General features: G+C 43.2%; 1 pseudogene across 1 annotated transcript in view; it reads right to left on the reverse strand.

Annotated features, from left to right (window-relative positions):
- Positions 1-17,455, reverse strand: part of LOC110974143 (uncharacterized) — a 40,812-nt pseudogene that overhangs the window by 5,012 nt on the left and 18,345 nt on the right. Inside the window, exons 4-14 of the transcript XR_015424965.1 lie at positions 11,044-11,293; positions 10,281-10,479; positions 7,098-7,211; positions 6,210-6,402; positions 5,181-5,484; positions 4,484-4,662; positions 3,979-4,103; positions 3,060-3,162; positions 2,614-2,780; positions 1,824-2,273; positions 119-271 (exon numbers count right to left, since the gene is read on the reverse strand). The product of XR_015424965.1 is annotated as an uncharacterized LOC110974143 (transcript). The remainder of the gene's footprint in view (positions 1-118; positions 272-1,823; positions 2,274-2,613; positions 2,781-3,059; positions 3,163-3,978; positions 4,104-4,483; positions 4,663-5,180; positions 5,485-6,209; positions 6,403-7,097; positions 7,212-10,280; positions 10,480-11,043; positions 11,294-17,455) is intronic.

Genomic DNA, 17,455 nt, shown 5'->3' on the forward strand with positions numbered 1-17,455 from the left:
ACCACGTTTTACCAATGTACTCTTTCAATTAAGCTCAGTAACTGGTTGTTGTCTCAGGCCATCTTTGTTTTTGCCTCAACCGATCAATTCCGGACAATGTCATGTCAACTGAACTTACTCTTCACTGTACTCCCCAGTCTCTTCCGGGTGGTGGTCCATGTTGTGCATCATGTGACGTATCATGTGACTGGACTTGTCCAATAATGCCTGGCCATTGGTGACGACCGTCACTGCCTCCCTGGCATCTTGATCGGATGTCACATATCTGGGTCTGTGATAAAGGATAACAAATTACATATTAAAACTCAAAATATCAACAAATATTTCTTCTCGCTGTAAATGACGAAAATTGAAGGCACGGGCCGCAGATCGGAGGATTTTGGTGGAGAGAAAACAAGTGTTGTTTAACATATCTGGAAAACAAGAAAATGGGTTGGCCTTGTTGAGCTTTTGCAGCTCTAGTATTTGCTGAGGACGAACACGCTTTGCATTGCAAAATCAATTGGACAGCCTCCAAGTACAGCGAAATAAAAGTTTCCCCATACCGTGCACCAGTGCAGAAATACAGCAAACATAAACACACAAAAAAAGAACACAACATGGCCGTGTGCATGTGGCGGATTGAGCCATAAAACAAACGCTGTGCTACTTAATTTATCTTCAACACAGTGTTTCATATCAGGACATTGGAACATCTTTGAACAGCTCTGGAATGCCTTAGTCTCAGACCTGGCTGTTTACACGAGCCACGCTCAATGCAAATGTATGTATGAAATTGTGGTAATGAGGAGTATTGCGGAAAGTAGGGTTAGATAAGCAAAGGATTGCTTTAGCAAACACGGATGAACATGGCCCTTGTTGTTATGAATATTTCTCTTTCATTGAAAATCTGTTGAGACAGAAATTGACTGTCATATATTTGTCTGGTGGGCAAAGTTGCATTGAAACCTCATAAACGATATTTTACAGTGAAGCCTCGTCCTTTCATCCACCACACACAATCTGTTTCATCAATAAATAAGAATTCTGGCCTTGGGTTTGCTTGCTGACTTTCCATAATAATTTTATGCCCATATGTTTACAGAGATTATCGTTATTCACGAACAGCTGCATCAAAGCAACCTTGGTTTGGCTTGCCTGCTGTCATGTTTATTTCATGCCAACATGTTTATAATAATCCCTTCTTTCATTAATGTGGCCTTCACTTTGCTTGCTGGATTTCATGTTTACTTTATGACCACATATCTACAAAAATCTAGCAATAGTAGATGTATCGCTTGATCGATGCAGCCATGGTTTAGCTCACTGATTTTCATGTAAATTTCATATTTGTGTTAAACAAATTGCAGCGGGAAATGATACAGCAAGAAGTGAATGGTGCGTGTGTATTTTTTTCTCCAGTGCTGGGCAGCCACTTGAAGCAAGAACGCCTGTCTGAAACCAAGCAGATCACTCATGACAGCCACGGGATAGCCTACGTAGTGGTGATCGCAGAGTAGAAAAAGAAGAAAAAAAATCTATTTGGATCGAAAGTTGCTTCTCATAACCATTTGGCTCGACATGACTCCGGTAGCCCAGGCTAGACCATCACATTGGGGGGGGGGCGGGAGGAGCGGGGAAGCGCCGTCACAGTTTTACCACTGGCACAGCATAGGAAGGACTGCCCGTTGGGTAGGAATCAGTCATTTCATAGACAAACCCCTCATCTGGGGTGGGGAAGCCCAGGAGGGGAGAGTAAACAATTGACAGGCACAGTGAATTACAGACTGTGTCAACAGTCTCATTTTTGATGTGAAGGGCTGGAGTGGCTGGATCCTACTTACTCTTGACTGAGATCTTCCGGCTGCTCTTGGTCCAGGTGATGCAGGTGACCGTGGCCCCCCATCATGACCTGGCCATTGACAGCAGGCAGTCTCTCCATCTCCACCTCCCGCCGGTGCTCGTCTTCTTCCCCTTCTGCCTCCACAAGCTCCTCCACCTCCCTTCCTCCTCCTCCGGCATGGCCCTCTCTCCCGACAGCATGCTGCTCCATGTACCTCAGCCCCTGGTCCTGCTGGATGCGCAGGTAGCGTGTCTCCTCCGCCAGCTGTGCCTGGCTGTAGTCGCTGGCCAGGTCCTGCTCGGCGGTCACGTACCTGGGCTCGCGCTCGCTGCGTTCCCGCATCGCCCCTACCACGCCGGCACTGCTGCTGCTGCTGTCGTCCTCGACTGGGTCTTCCATCACACTGCTGAACCGGGACGATTCGAGCTTGACACGCGTAGGTAAGTCTTGCCTGGGGAAAAGAACACGAATGCAAGGAGAATAGTATGATCAGGCTGCATCTTTTTTTTCAGTGCAAATCAGTCACAATGCTCAACTAACTTCCACTGGAGGCTACAGGGTGCTGAGACCTGACCAATAAGATTTGGAGGTTTGCATGGCGAAGTTTTCCCTTGCCACGTACAAAAGGAAGGATGCAAAATTAAACTAGTGGTAACTCGAGGATGACCTCAAGGTTTAGCTCGGTTTAACAAGACTCTGTGGGGTACCAAGGGAAAGACCTCGGGTGATTTCTTGTTTGGAGTCATCCTGAACATCCCCAAACTGATCCCTTCAATATTTCAATAACCCACTTGTCGCTCAAATCCTCTGGTTCCTCTTGATCCACACTCTGTTCCATGGCGTCGGACCCTTCCTCCACCTCAAAGACCTCATCGCTGTGAGCTTGTTGATCGTTAATTGAGCTGGCAGCAGCAGCATCACTCAGCAAAGGCAAGGCTCCGCCCGAAGCACTGCTGGCCTGCCAATAAGAGGAACCCAACATCAATTTCAAGTCACACGAAAACCCTGTTTCATTGAAATATGGGTTTGCTACTAATCTTAAAATTATAAAATCTCCACAGTTATTTCCGACGTCGCTCCAACCTTTTTTTTCAAGTTGGAATAATAAATGAACAAACTGTAGCAAGATTCTGCCTTCAGCTCAGAATGTCCATTTCTGCTTTCAATCCTCTCCCACGATCCCAAAAGCTCATCCAAAGCTGAGATGCTGACAAAAACCACACCAAAAGACATCTACCTGAGGTGTCTCTAAATTCAGGGGCATCGGGTGTAGGCTGATGTCATGTGACCTGCTTGCGGGTGTGGTGGGTGTGGTGGGAGTTGACGGTGGTGTTGTTAGGCTGAGAATAAAATGCAAAGATCACTCAAGAAGCTAACCTTTAAACTGATAAAAAGTCCCATCTGGACAAAATTGTAACAGAAGTTTTGAAAAATATGCTGAAATATACCTAAAATAGGATATATACTTTGAATAAACATCTGGGAAGTAATTTCACTACAAGAATCATAGTCATATAAGAAGAAAATATCTGTTGTTTCAAGTTCCATCTTTGAATGTACTTCTAGTAAAGAACCATGTTACAGCAACACAAACTTACACCTCACTAGAAGCTCAACCTTCTAAGATCCTTCAAAATCCACCAGAAGGTTTGCAAAGATTGTTCAAGATACATCAACTGAGCTGGAAAATTTTGTGAAGGATCCAGAAAAAGATCCCACATCAAGTGTGGAGATGCAGGTTAATTAATCATTCCTTATTATCATGCCTCATACATATTCATGATAGAGAGCCAAACTCTCAATGATCCCTGTGGCATTTTTTTCAGCTGTTTCCTGGGCGCGCATCCCAGGGGATCCCCAAGCATATATAAAAAAAAAAAATGGAAGTACTAAACTGTTCCCTAGTAACAGTTTATGGAACTGAGCAGAGCCCAAGCTACGCCGTACGCACACTACAAGGTGGCCCCCGTACATGCCACCTTTCCTTTGCTCTTGAAGGTATTAATGGCAACTGAATACATGTACGTCGGAGGTGTGGTACAACACATGCAGCATGATTTATTTCACTTGGATAGGTGATTTTTAACTCCCTCCGGTACTGGAAGTTGATTCACTAGATTCCTGGGCTTCGCTTGTAACATGCAAACACTGCTTACCAACTGCTGAGTTTCTGGGGTCGTCGTTTCATGAATTCCAGCTCATCGACTGTCCAGACAGCTCCCTTGACATTCTCAACTCGCACAAAGCACTTATGTAGGCTGAGGTTATGCCGTACAGCATTCTACCAGGTAGGAAAAATGAAGGAAAAATATAAGTTGATTTACATAGTAAAGTAAAATGAAAAATTTGTTTATTGTCATCTCTGGTGTTAATAATGAAAAACAGGAACCCAAAAAACAACACAAAAGAAACAAATATAAAAACCTTCAAAGTAACAGAAAATATTCTGCAGAAAGTGTGGGCAACATTCTGGTCTTCGTGGCAAAAGAAATGAAACAAGCCCTTCCTCTCCCCATTCCAAAATTCTTGGATGTGCAAAACTGAAGTTGATATTTACGGTATAGGCCTGGACAACTGATGTACAAACTTTTCAGAAGCAAGATGTCATGTTTAGAAAACCCTGTCTACAAATTAAAGTCGTCCAAGGTCCCACATCTGTACCTTCCACGTTGCAGCATTCCGTCTGAAGTAAGCAAATGTCCTGGTGAACCAATTGTAGATCTCGTTCAAAGTGAGTTGTCCATCGGGAGAATCCAGGATAGCCTGTCTGATGAGGGCGGCGTAGGTGAACGGAGGTCGCACGTCCGCCATCTTGTAAAAGTCCGCATTGCGGTAGATTTCTGCAACCGGGACAGACGCACGCATGCTTGCTATCAGTGGATGCAATAAACTCTTGACTGAGGGACTGACGAAAATTCAAGGGGAGGATGGAAAATATTAAACAGGTGGTAGCTTGAGGTTTCTCTTGAGGGTTTTTGGGTTCCTCACGGTAAAACCTTGAGTCACTGCCTGTTTCATTTTGCATTCTCCCTTGAGCCTGCATGAAACATTTAAAAAATCCTGTAGAATTGGAGTGATGGAAGACTGACTCTGATAATAATCTGATAATACTTCTATCTAGGAAGGACTACGATGGACCTACAACAAATCAACAGCTTTTACTCCTCTACGCATTGGGTATCATACAGTGAAAATTGTTTTGACTTTGTTTTGTTCCTGATTCCAGTAATGTGAGCCGACTGAGCGACCCCCAGAAGTGAAATCGAGGAGATAAATGCTTGGCTGTGCACTGCATGCTGAACCCATCTAACTGCAACTTCAAGTCAGAATTCATAATGAAATTCCCCCTATTCAGCACCTGTTCCCAACGAGATGCCGTACTTCTCGCTGGTCCGTCTCCTGATGGGCCCGCCGCCCGGCGTGATGTTGATCTGCACGCTGGACTGGGGCACCGACGAGCCGCCGCTGGCAGAGGTGGTGGTCGTGGGCGGGGCCTGGGACTGGGGAGGCGGGGGCGAGGGCATGTGCAGTGGGTGGGCGGGGAGGCTCGGGGGCGCAGCGTGACGGAGGGGCTTGAGAAGGTTGAGGTGGGAGAAGGCCGGTGATTGGATGACGCTGGGAGACTGCACCAGGGTCATGGTCTTGGGGACTGAGGCTGGAATCTATTGGGCAAGGAAGACGAGAAAAAACAATCAGGGGTTAAAAATAAAAAACACCTGCAAAACATCAGGTAGTCGTGTTGTAATACATCACTTTTCCTTTCAACGATTTTCAATGGCTAACATGGCACGAGTTCTCTCTGATATGGCCAAGAATATGTAATTGTTACACTTTGTCAATTTTTCTTTGTTGAAACTACATGTACTAAAATGCAACAAAACATCACTGACTGAGCTTCCAAAAATCCCTTGGTCACGGCCACTTTGGACCAGGGACTATTACTCAACCACGGGTCGGTTTTACCTGGTACTTGGGAATGTTCTTGTGTTCAGATTACCAGGGAACATCAACCAGCAGTTGACAAATCTTGGCTGAGCAAACTGTGTGTATGGCTGGTGGGGCACTCCTCCTTCACCGAAATCATCGATAAATAACTTCCTGACCAGTGTCTCATCTAGCTAGCTACCTATACCTCTCTAGCTATTCTAAGGACAGGCATGTCCAAACTTTTACAAAACCCAGGTTATTTCGCGAATCATTTGAATGAATCCTTTGTTACATTTCCACTTAAAGGTGCTGAGTACCACACAAAACAAGGACTCTTACAGCACTGTGGGGGACCGCCTTCGAAAAGTTTGCTAGAGACAAGCAGTTTCTAACAGCACCTTGTGAACGGCAGGCAGATGTTTCAGTCTGCAATGAAACCCTGTTCCAGACCCCATCTTACTTTTTTGCTGGGCAAGTAGCTCTTGGAGGTCTCGGACCGGGACTCCATGGGCTTCATGTGCAGGTGGGCCATCATGGCCGCTAGTCTCTCCCGCTCCTTGGCCAGCTGGATCTCTAACTGGCTGACCACCTGCAGCTGGACGCGGGCCTGGGCCGTGCTCCGGTCGTCCAGAGCGTGCTCAGTGCTCAGGTGCCTGTTGCCGGAAATTGTTATTATCGTCATTCTTATCAAGCATTTCTGGTCATGGAACCAAGGTGTCCTCAGAAGTACCCTAAACACTATCCCTCATAGGTCTGAAGGAACTTATGGAGGATACATTGAGTAGTAGTTAAATTATTAGAGGCAGGAGGAAAATCCCAGAGGAATATTCCGAGTGAAACCCACAGAGACAGGTAGGGAAAAATCCACATGTGGACTGGGCTGGGAATCGAACCCTCGACGCAGAGGTCCAAGGTGAGGAAAGAAACACTTTGCAATTAACTTGACTCCCCAAGAGATGAGCGCTCGCGTAACTTTGGACAGCTGTTAAAAATACGATACTTTGAACAAATTTGTACGCAAATAAGGTAATCACAAAACACTTGAATGACACTGCCATTGTAGGCCAAGCTTAAATCAGCATTCATCTGTCAACCAACCGGTCGACAGCAGTGTTTTTATTCGGTGGTTTGATAGCTGTGTGAGATTTTTAACATCATGCAAGCTGCTCTTTTTTTGTTCTGATAGCCAGCCACAATTTGTATTAACCACTGGTGGGGAAAAGTACGTAAAGTACGTAGGAAGAGCAGACCTTGTGACACAAATTCCTACTGAGGCAGGATCTGACCATGAAAATGGCCCGACTAATTAAAACAAACAGGAAACTTCATTGTGACGAGGCAGACTTACTTCAGGAAGGCCTGAAAGTCATCACAAACTGTTTCACATCCGGGCCATTTGCACATGCCATGAGCGTACAGAGGGTGGGCGCTGGAGTTCATTGCACTTTCTTCGGGCTGCAGTCTACATCAAGAAGAGAGAGGAAGAAACAACAGAATGCAACACGAACACCATCAAGATCTACCCCAAGAAATCAACTGCACACCATAGGCGATCCTTTACACATTGAACACTAAAACCCCTCAGGCCAATTTTGTGGAACTTGCTACAGCGCACAAATCTGCTCAACACCCAAATGATTTGCCTAGCCAATTCGGACTGGTTACCTGCCAAATGCTATCTGGTGTGTAGTACTTGTCGCTGGTTGCTGGCAATCTGTGCTCAGTATATGTGCATAACTTACTTGGTGGAATTTTCTGTTTTAACAGCTCAACATAAGTGTGTACAATGTACCTGTCCGGTATGATACACCAGAATGATGTACTCAGTACTGCATTCAATAATGCACAGCTGCTTATCAAATCAACTCTGGCAAATATTATGCATGTGTACAAAAGTTAACAATGGCAAGACTGGCTACAGTGACAAGTACAGTACTGGCGCAGGGCCAAGTCCAATATGAATAATTCCATATATTTAGGTATCTAGAAATATCCACTGGATTAAACATTCAAGTACATGTGTATTTCACCGCTTGGAGGGTTTTGGATTGTAAAAAAGTACCAATCACAGCAGACATCAAACTGTTGTCACAATCCCTGTAATAGCTCTGAACTTGAATGACAACAAACAACTGTCACTAAGTAAACCAACTATTTAAAATTTCTGGGAGAACGCAAAACAAAATGAAACAACATCCTGTTTTAAAAATTCCTTCCCAAATTTCCTTAAGATTTGACCAGTGACAAAGAATCTGAATTGAACAATGGCCTTGGTGGCCATCTGTGAAGCCGCAGTGGCCAATTCAAAATCCAGACATGCCAACAGAACGGCAACATTCCAGTCAACACAATGCATGTGTCAGTAAGCAATTGTTGATACAAAAGCAAATGTTCTCAAATCAGTGGCCACAGAAGTGGAAAAGACAGCCGGAAAGGTCGAAATGGGTGCAAGAGTGGCATAAGCCAATGCACACTATTTGTGGATGTGTAGCAGCCAGAAAAGTTAACCAGAGACCAACGCAGCAGCCATGAGAGTCAAACAGAGGCCAGCAGAAGCCACAAGAGAGGCCAGTAAAAGCCAAAATGGCAAAACATGGGCCAGAAACAGCTGCATGAGCCAAACAGGGGCCAGTAGTAGCCACAAGAGTCAGTCAGAAGCCAGCAGAAGCCACGATGGCCACGCAGAGGCCGGTGATGCAAGAAACCTAAATGTCAAAGAAGCCAATTGGACTGAGCAAGAACCCAGAGGCCATGTTTTTAGCGTATATTGCATTCAAATAACAGGATGACTGATGTACCATTCACTATTATCTAATGCCCAGAACTGCTTTTCCAAAATGCAAACATGCATTCATGCTTCTCTCAACAGGAGAAAGAAAGAAAAAAAGAAACACATTTGGACAGTCCCCGATCTTATGAAATGGCCCAAAGCAACACTTTGAAAATGAAGAGTGCACAGTGATGAATAAACACTTTTCTTTGGCCAGCCAATCTCTCGTGACTGTCCCGAATCATGGTGTTGGATGAGTTTACATCAATTGCATTACAGTCCGAGAAGTTTCATAAGAGCAGAGCGACACAGACACTGAGTCAACTGCCAAAAGGCAACCGACTCTTGGGGAATTCCTGAGTTTACGGTGAGACGGTAAATTGCACAAATGCCTCTAAACCATTTCTGGGGATCCGTAAAACAACACAATCCCCAGAAGGGTATCCAACCAGCTAGGCAGTCGGTCGAACGGGAAAAAAAGTGTGGGGCCTCTCGAGGGCGCTCTGCAGAGAGCATCCCTGCGACAGCACAAAGATCGGCCTTCTTTATCCCTTTCCCTTTATCCCTTTATTCCTTTCTGTGAGAGTTCTCGCAATCTGGAAACATTCACACTGTTGCACAGAAATCTTTTACGCTAAACAACCGACAACTTCTCAAACAAATCTATCATGAGCTTTCATCTGTTGAGATACTTCAAGGTCGATTCTTTGTCTCGACTTTAAGACTGATTTCCAAAACAGCATGCTCTAAATGCTAGATCTCGTTAGGCAAAAGCAGGTTTCCGGACAGAAATGTGGCCACAGAGAGACTTACAATGTAGCAACCCTTTTGAAGGGAGTATATGTTAATTCTTTCTTCAGCCAGACACTGAGGCCGATCAAAAAGAACCAACAGTTCCCGAAGGGGTGCCAAGTACAGTGTACATGTACATATACATGCATGTGATGATAGCTAATACAAATTTAAATTTTAAATTAGGCAACACCAGTTCAACCTCCATTTACACTGTACTGTCAATCACCAGCAAGCATTTTTTTTTCTATCTTCACAGGATGAGGATAAAAAAAGCTAACTTGCATCTAATGTTTTGATCCAAGCAATGTTTTGATAATCCTTCAGACGGCAAGTTAACTCCCACATCCTGGCCTAAAGCTTGGAAATTGGCTGGCTGGAAAGGCATAATCCTAGACTTACAATTTCAAATAAGATTGTGATTATATACATTTGGAGGTTAACCACTTCGGGAGATTTGCTTTTTCCCATTTTGCAGGAAATGTTTTGAGAAACTGATAGCGTCTTCTAGGAAATACAGTTTGCTTACTGAAAAAGAGAAAAGAAAACAAGAATAATAATAAAAAAATGGGGTAAGGCTTGTCATTGAAGGTTCAATAACCAAGACTTGAGGGTCATAGGTTCAAGTGTGCTATGGGTTATGTCCTTGAGCAAGCCTATCAACATTAATAACATTTGTCAGTCAGTGAACAAGAATGCAATGTTTTAAGATACATCAAAAAGACAGAATTATGTTAATTTTTTGTTTTCTGCTGTTTTTCCTCTTTGTTTTTTTGGTTTGTATTTTTTAATTTTCTGTTTGGGTAACGAAACGAAAATTCAAGAAAACCACTACCCTGAAGTGTCACTGACATGATTTTATTCAGAATAGAAATGCTAAATTCTTAAAAATGGCAAAACCAGCAGCTGGGGCTAGTGTTCGCTGTTGATCAATGTTAACTTTGACGATAGATGTGTATATTGCCTTACATCATTCCGTGCGGAGAGATCATGAACTGGGCCGGGTGCAGCATGGCTTCGTGGGCTCCGTTGACAATGGGCCTGGTGTGGCTCGAGCTCTGGGTCGTAGGGGGGTTACTGGAACCCGAGCTGGATTTACCCTCCTCGGAGGCACCGGTTGTTGCCGACACCTCCTTCCAGAGGGCTTGAATCTCGGCCTGGCTCATCCCTTGGGGAAGAGAACACAAAAGAGAAACAAGTGGATCAAGAAAAGGCTGCTGAACATTTCTGATCAATTTCTCCAAAGTTGAAGCCTCGGATGTCATTTTTTATCACTGTTTCATTTGGAGTCTTGATCAATTGAAAATCATCAGACAACTTGATCTACAGGTACATTGCACTTCACGTAAGTAGAGTTTCAGCATCCATTATTGATTCCAGTGTGGTGTAAATATGCCAGTGAGATGCTTTTTCTGCTGCTTTTAATTTATTAAAACATTGGCCTTGCTCATTGCTATTTTAATTCAATTCTGTGAAATATGTAAAAATACTCTTTTTTTGTAGCAGTGGGGTGGATAAAGGTTGACACTATCCTTGACCCTAACCTAAACAAATCCATCAAAATCTATCAGGTTTTGTTGGATTGAGGAAAGCAGCACCAAGCCCCTATTACTTGAGACTTGATACCTTGGGAAGTTGATGCACACACAATATGCCCTTAAGCTCTCATTTGGGAGGTGGCTGAGGGGTTCAAACGTTTGTCTCTGGCTGACTCAGCAAGACCAGCACTTACCCTGGGGTATGTGGGACAGGGTGATGGGCTGTCCTACCGCGGCTTGCTGGGCTAGCAGCTGACTGGCCGCGGCGGCCTGCTGGGCCTGCAGCGTCTGCAGCAGGTGAGCCTGCTGCATGGCCAGGCTGTGCAGCTGCTGCTGCTGCTGCTGCAGCTTGCTACTGTTCTTGCCCCCGCCGCCACTGTTGCTCTCGGCGGCCGCCGTGGCAGCCTGCATCTGCTGCAGCAGCTGGGCTTGCTCCTGCAGCTTCTGCCACAAATAACAATCAAAGATGGAGGCAAAGTCATTCAGGGGTATATAAAAACTCTGAAGTGTCTTTGCAGATAAAAGGTGAGAAGAAGCATGTCAGTAATGAGAAGTGGCCACTAAAAATAGAGGAGGCCACAACAGGTAGGTTGATTCAGTGGCCACTTTGGCCACAAATGGCTGCAAGAGGCCACAAGGGGCCTAGAGTGGCCTATAATGAAAAGGTTCCAATGGCCACAACAGGTTAAGAGGTACAGCATGAACTGATGGTGGAAAAGTGGCTGGAGACAAAGGCCATGTGTTGGTCATAAACAAGTAGAGATGCTCCCAAATGCACATGGCAGCCAAAACTGACATATGGCCAAAATGGCAGGTTGGCTACGCGAGAAGGGATGTTATGACGGACAAGGGACTGCCGTCAAAAAAACGAGAGACTGCCACCAAAAAAGAGGCAGCTGGTCAACTAGTTGTTGATTTGATGTATCAATATGAGTACCTAAACCCTGCTCATTATTAGTGTGAATATCTCTTGCCGAAGTATGGTTGTATTATGGCCATTCATTGCCGTATCTTGCAATTAGATATAAACCAGCAATGTAATTAGGCCTCAGCAGGGTGGTAATAAACATACATGTACTTGTGTGTCATCTCAATTATCAAATTAAAGCATCCAAGTTACATTGTACTTTGGTTAACAGAAGCACTTTTGGATTAAACTCACAGACAGCTGGTCTTTGAGCGTAATGAGTCCACTTTAAGCCCCGATATGATACAAAATATATTATAACACCGACGCCAAGGTCATGATATAATATGCATCAATACCCCTGCTGTATGTATAAAGAAACCAAACACTGGGACAGTTTTGATGTCCGTTGACAACACGGCATGCTTGGTTTGTACAACTTGTAAAACTTTACAAGTTGTCCATGCATTCATTACACCTTTTTCTAACAATAATGTTAACTGTGACAATGTTTATTTTTCCAATGTGTCAACTATGAGCACCGGTGCCTGTTCAAGCTGCAAATGTCATAGTCAACTTTCACTTTGGATGACAAACTTGTCTTCTTTGGATGGTACAGCCTGTTTTCTGTCTAAGTTTATTAACGGCTAAGTCTCACTCGACGGAGATTGTTATCTTGAGCTACGATTTCACAGCATTCTTGTATTGCGACTACTGAAACCTTGTACATCGATGAACAGTTCTGAACCCTTAACTGCCTATATCTTCCTATGCTACCTTCCACATTGATAAGTTCCAAGTGAGCTTAGAAATCTAATTAATGTTTCACCTGCTGTAATGAGTATTAGTGACAACACCAACCAACAACAAAGAGCCACCTGGTTACTGAGAGACAGTAGTGGCTAAACTGTGGAAGCTATCAGTGACATGTAGCAAATAATATAAGACCCAAAAAAGAATGATTGAAAACTCAAACGTTACTGAAATAGTCCATCATTTGACACTGCAAATACTAAAAATAACTACATGTATGTACAATGTACACATGCATCCATGCACTATGTCCAGTCTTATACTATGTGTACCGGTATTTTCAAACGACAGGCGTACATGTACATGTTTCAACACAACTGAAGTCTCTGACACCGAGTTAATTCCAGGGGCTTTGGAATACAAACCAAACTTACGTCTGAATGTGACCAAAAACACCCTTTCTTCCCCCCCCCCAACCCTCTGGAACAAACATCAAACATAAAGATAAATGGAGACAAAAACAACCCTTCCAGCACAACATTTCAAAACTGAAACTTTGAACAACCGGCCCTTGCTATAATAAGGCCTGCAAAATAGGCTCAGTTAGATTATCCTAGGAAAATAACCAAACCAAACAAAACAACCCAAACACAAAAGTGTAACAAAAACACCAAGGTTGGGGTCATGTACACAAAAGCTCGCTATCAGGATGGTTTTCGGGACAGAAACCAAAACAGGGTTTTTCTTTTTTAAACGAAATAAGGCAAACACAGTTTGTATGAGATAACATAAAGGCAGTGAAGAAACAAAGAGAAAAATATTTTGGTTTTCTGTTCCTGTTTGGATATCTCAACTCCGCTCATTATCTTTCCGAACTAAATACTGTTTTGCACATTTCAATTTGACTGTTTTCAACATTTGAAAGCCCTCAGATGCGCTCAAGGAGTCACAACCTACCACACACAATGAGCATTACCTGCTGAAAAGTATATAACAAGTCCAAATAAAAAGCCTATATTGCGCAGCAAAGAAAAAACAAAAACATATTCTCTTACTAACGAAAACTAGATGGAAGGATGAAATAAAAGCAACTGTTAGAGAGCTCGACAAGACCCATCAAACTTGCAAAAACACCAAGGCAAACTTGACAAACAATCACAAAGGGCTGAGCACACATCTGCCAATTGCTCAATGTTCTGTCCTGCGTCCCTGCAGGAATTCCACTAAACCGAGGAGTGACCACATGCTCTACAAAATCTGATGACATTTCTGATTTGTTGAGATTTGTCTTAATTCTGTCACCTCCTATTTTCTTGTACTTGCCTGTTTCTTGTGTTGTCTTCCCTATGCGTGTTTATTCATCAAACACGCCTGGGAATTTAAACAGGTTTCTACGGCATTTACAGCCCAGCACAGCCTGTCCCTTGGTGCGATCACTTGACTTTTGCATAAATTGACTTGTCACTTTGAAGAATCCACAGACAAGTTGATGTTAACTCGAGTTAGTTTGGGAGTTGAGCTTGGAAACCCTGTGTTCACAGTATAACGGTCACAGTGGCACAGTTATTGCTGTTGAAGTGCTTTTTGGCAGTTTATTCCATTGACGACTCTCAAGATATTATGTGGAATTATAACATAGAACAGAGCGCTTGAAATTTCCGAACTGTGAAGCTGAACACTTGCTAGATCAAACAGTAACAGCCACATTGATATCACTGACTAATTGTAGTACCCGCCGTTGCGTTGGATTCAAGCCTGCCAACTGATCCCAGCAAAACTCGGCAGTTGAGTGGTTACACAGTCTGCAACTAGAAGTATAGACTTTTTCTCTCTCTCGGACAACACTGAGGAAAACAGTGTGAAAATCCGTGTTGATGTACGGGCCAAATCTAGTATAAAACACCTACAGCTGGCATATTGTGTGTTTAAAAATCCTAAATGACATTTTACAGGTATCTTGACAGGAGGCAGTGATGTCACAACTGATGGCGCCACGGGGAAACATTAACCCTAACCCTCCTCAATCCTTCACCTGTTGGAGGACTGAGGAGTGTTAGGGTTAAGCACTTGAAATTGCAGGAGTCGGAAGTCAATGCAAGAGGGCTCCAATTCAAATCAATGGGTAAACACCATTTGGTCCACGTCGTAGAAAAAGAGGTGCCTTTTGCCCCGTTTATTTAAAATGATGATCCCTTTGGTGGGAAAATACAGCACCCGTGCATAGTTTCACACACATCTGGCAAAGAACGTGCCATGCCAACAATACATACCTGGTATGGACACGTGAACAAAAGAGGCCCACATGATGCAGGCTGTGTGACCCCATTTCTGGAAAACAGTTTCAGAGGCATTGGGAGGTTAGGGTCATTTGCAACAGAACACGCTGTTACTTGTAGCAACATGTTGAAATTTTTCCGACCATCCTGTCTCTGTTTTGCAGGGGGGGTGCTTCTAAACAGAGCAGATAGTCCGGCAGAGTGGAAAATACACTTGAATCTTGATGTTTCAAGTGCATTAATTGGAAATAATTAGAAACGAATGTGTATTAACAATTTGTCCACAGTCTCAGCCTCATGTGGGATGAACTTTAATTTTTTTCTGTTCACATTTGGTTTGAGGAAGCTGTGCCTCTGTGTATCATGCTTATTTGTACAATCTCCTTGGTATTCTAAGAAAGGAGAGAAAGCAAGGAATACTATGAGATAAATACATGTGCTTGGTCGTGTGAAAGTGTTTAGAAACTCAAAATGCAACAAAAAGTTTCACAATCTCTCAAGACATATTTTGGGACAAAACAGAATCTGCAGAGTGAAATTATAAACCATCCAGGAAGATCCACAAAAGAACTTTCTCAAAATAGCCCCATTTATTATTATTATTATTTTTTTTCAGGAAATTTCACTCTTGCGCAAACGCACACTCACAAACAAAGGGGAAAAAAAAAACCCTTCCCCTTCTGCAGTCGTAAATATCGGGCATGGACAGGACATTCATTGGACGGTGGATCATAGAATTTGAGCGGGCATACAATGGAAGGCCCGGCCCATGCCGAGTGAGGGGGCAACTGATCAAACATCCTGAGTAAAAAGCGAGCATTGTGGGACATGTCAGCAAGTAAACAAGCAATTCTCCAGGGATGGGTAAAGAGAGAAAGCGGGAGAGGGAGAGAAAGAGAGAAGGAAAAAAAAATTAAAAAAAAAAAAAAAAAGAGGAAAAAAACCAAGGCTGTTTATCTATCAATTTCCTGCCATTGTTGACAGAGACACACTGGTGACATATGTATGTAATACATGAGCGGTGTGCAGATCGTACGTACATGTACATGTATGTGTGAGGGTCGTGCACACTAAAATTATGTGGAGCATGAATGGTAATTTATTTTTCTCTGCGGAAGGAAATGGGCCTTGCACGGTTCAGGACAAAAGAAGCTACATAGGGAGAGGGCTTCACATCATTTTTGGGGGAAAATAAATGTGACAATTATCAGGACATGACATGATGCATGGGTATGTGTGTTTTGGATCCCTTTTTTTCCCCCTGCTTTTGAGACAGTTACATCACATACAGATAAAATTCCATGATTTATCACTCCCTTTTTTTAAAGCTAAAAGTATCCAATCATGCAAATATTTTTGTCAAAAGTTTTGATGTTAGAGAGTACTGAATAATGATGGAGCAGGAAGAGAAGCACTGGTCTACATGTTCCAACTGCTACATACAATGTACATGTAAGTAGCAGACCCATATATGCACAAGTTCAACTTTTAAACCTCCCGCAAAAAAGTACAAAAATTGTGCACATCCAACAATGCACTCTCATACATGTAACACAAGTTGAAAGACAATTGAGCATGATAACTTGTTTGAAGGATCTTTCTTTCTACGCCCAAAGTTGTCTTTTTTGGCCCACCAGTACCACTGAATGGTTCACTATAGCTGACCATCAGTACAAAAGAAAAAAAAACCAATGGCATGTGCAGCCATCGAATAATCGAACGATAAACACTACTACATAATTAGGAGAAACTGAACCTCTTTAAAAGTACATGTAACGCGGCAAATACACAAGGTGCATTCTGAGGCAAAACCTGACCCATCAAGAAAGGGTGACATGTCTGCAAACTTAGGCTGCTCATACAAGTAGTAGGCAATATAAGAAGAGGTAAACAAGTGCCGATTGCTGCCTGATGTTTCATTCCCAAGGTCTGTTCCCCGAATGCTGACACCGTCTTGAGATAGTGGAGGACGGGCCTCTTCTGCAATGGAAACCTCGGGGTCCCTTTAATTGCGCAAGGTTTACACTCTGCAAACTCACAACAGGACATGTACGCACTTGACACTAAGACAATATTTATTATACGGGCCCATCGCGCTACAGATTCATGCATAATGCAAATCGGCATAAAAAGGGAGCCATGTTGGGCTGGGACACTGGATACTTCCACTACAGTGCAATAATTTTTTATTATGAGACTTGGTGAATACCATCTTGCTCTGACAATGCTTACGGTTTGCTGGGATGGGGCTTAGGATGAAGATAAGATAAAGCCCAAGATGTTGTTAGTACGGAAGGGGGGAGAAAATACAGACAAACAACACAAGAATGACTCCACTAAACATTTACCAGATGCCAAGGTATCAATCATATGGACTGAATAACTATAAGCCTCCTTACATGTACGCAACACCAAGCGAGTCCTAACATAAAAAATACCAGACATTTTGGGAAAAGCTAAGAGGTGACTGATACAACTCTATGTGCCCGGTTACTGTGCATACAATGCATGACTCAAATTTGTTTTCCATACAAGCAGTGTAAATAATGTATGATACTGGAAACTAGAAAGCTTAGGTGAGAATTCCACGTGTCCATAATGCATTGTAAGGGTAATAGGCTCGAATGACTGAACCTTCCCATATGAATAATGAAAAATAATAATGATAAC

This window comes from Acanthaster planci, linkage group LG04, assembly GCF_054643075.1.
Source record: "Acanthaster planci isolate LZ-2023a linkage group LG04, COTS_SCS, whole genome shotgun sequence".
Lineage (NCBI taxonomy): Eukaryota > Metazoa > Echinodermata > Asteroidea > Valvatida > Acanthasteridae > Acanthaster > Acanthaster planci.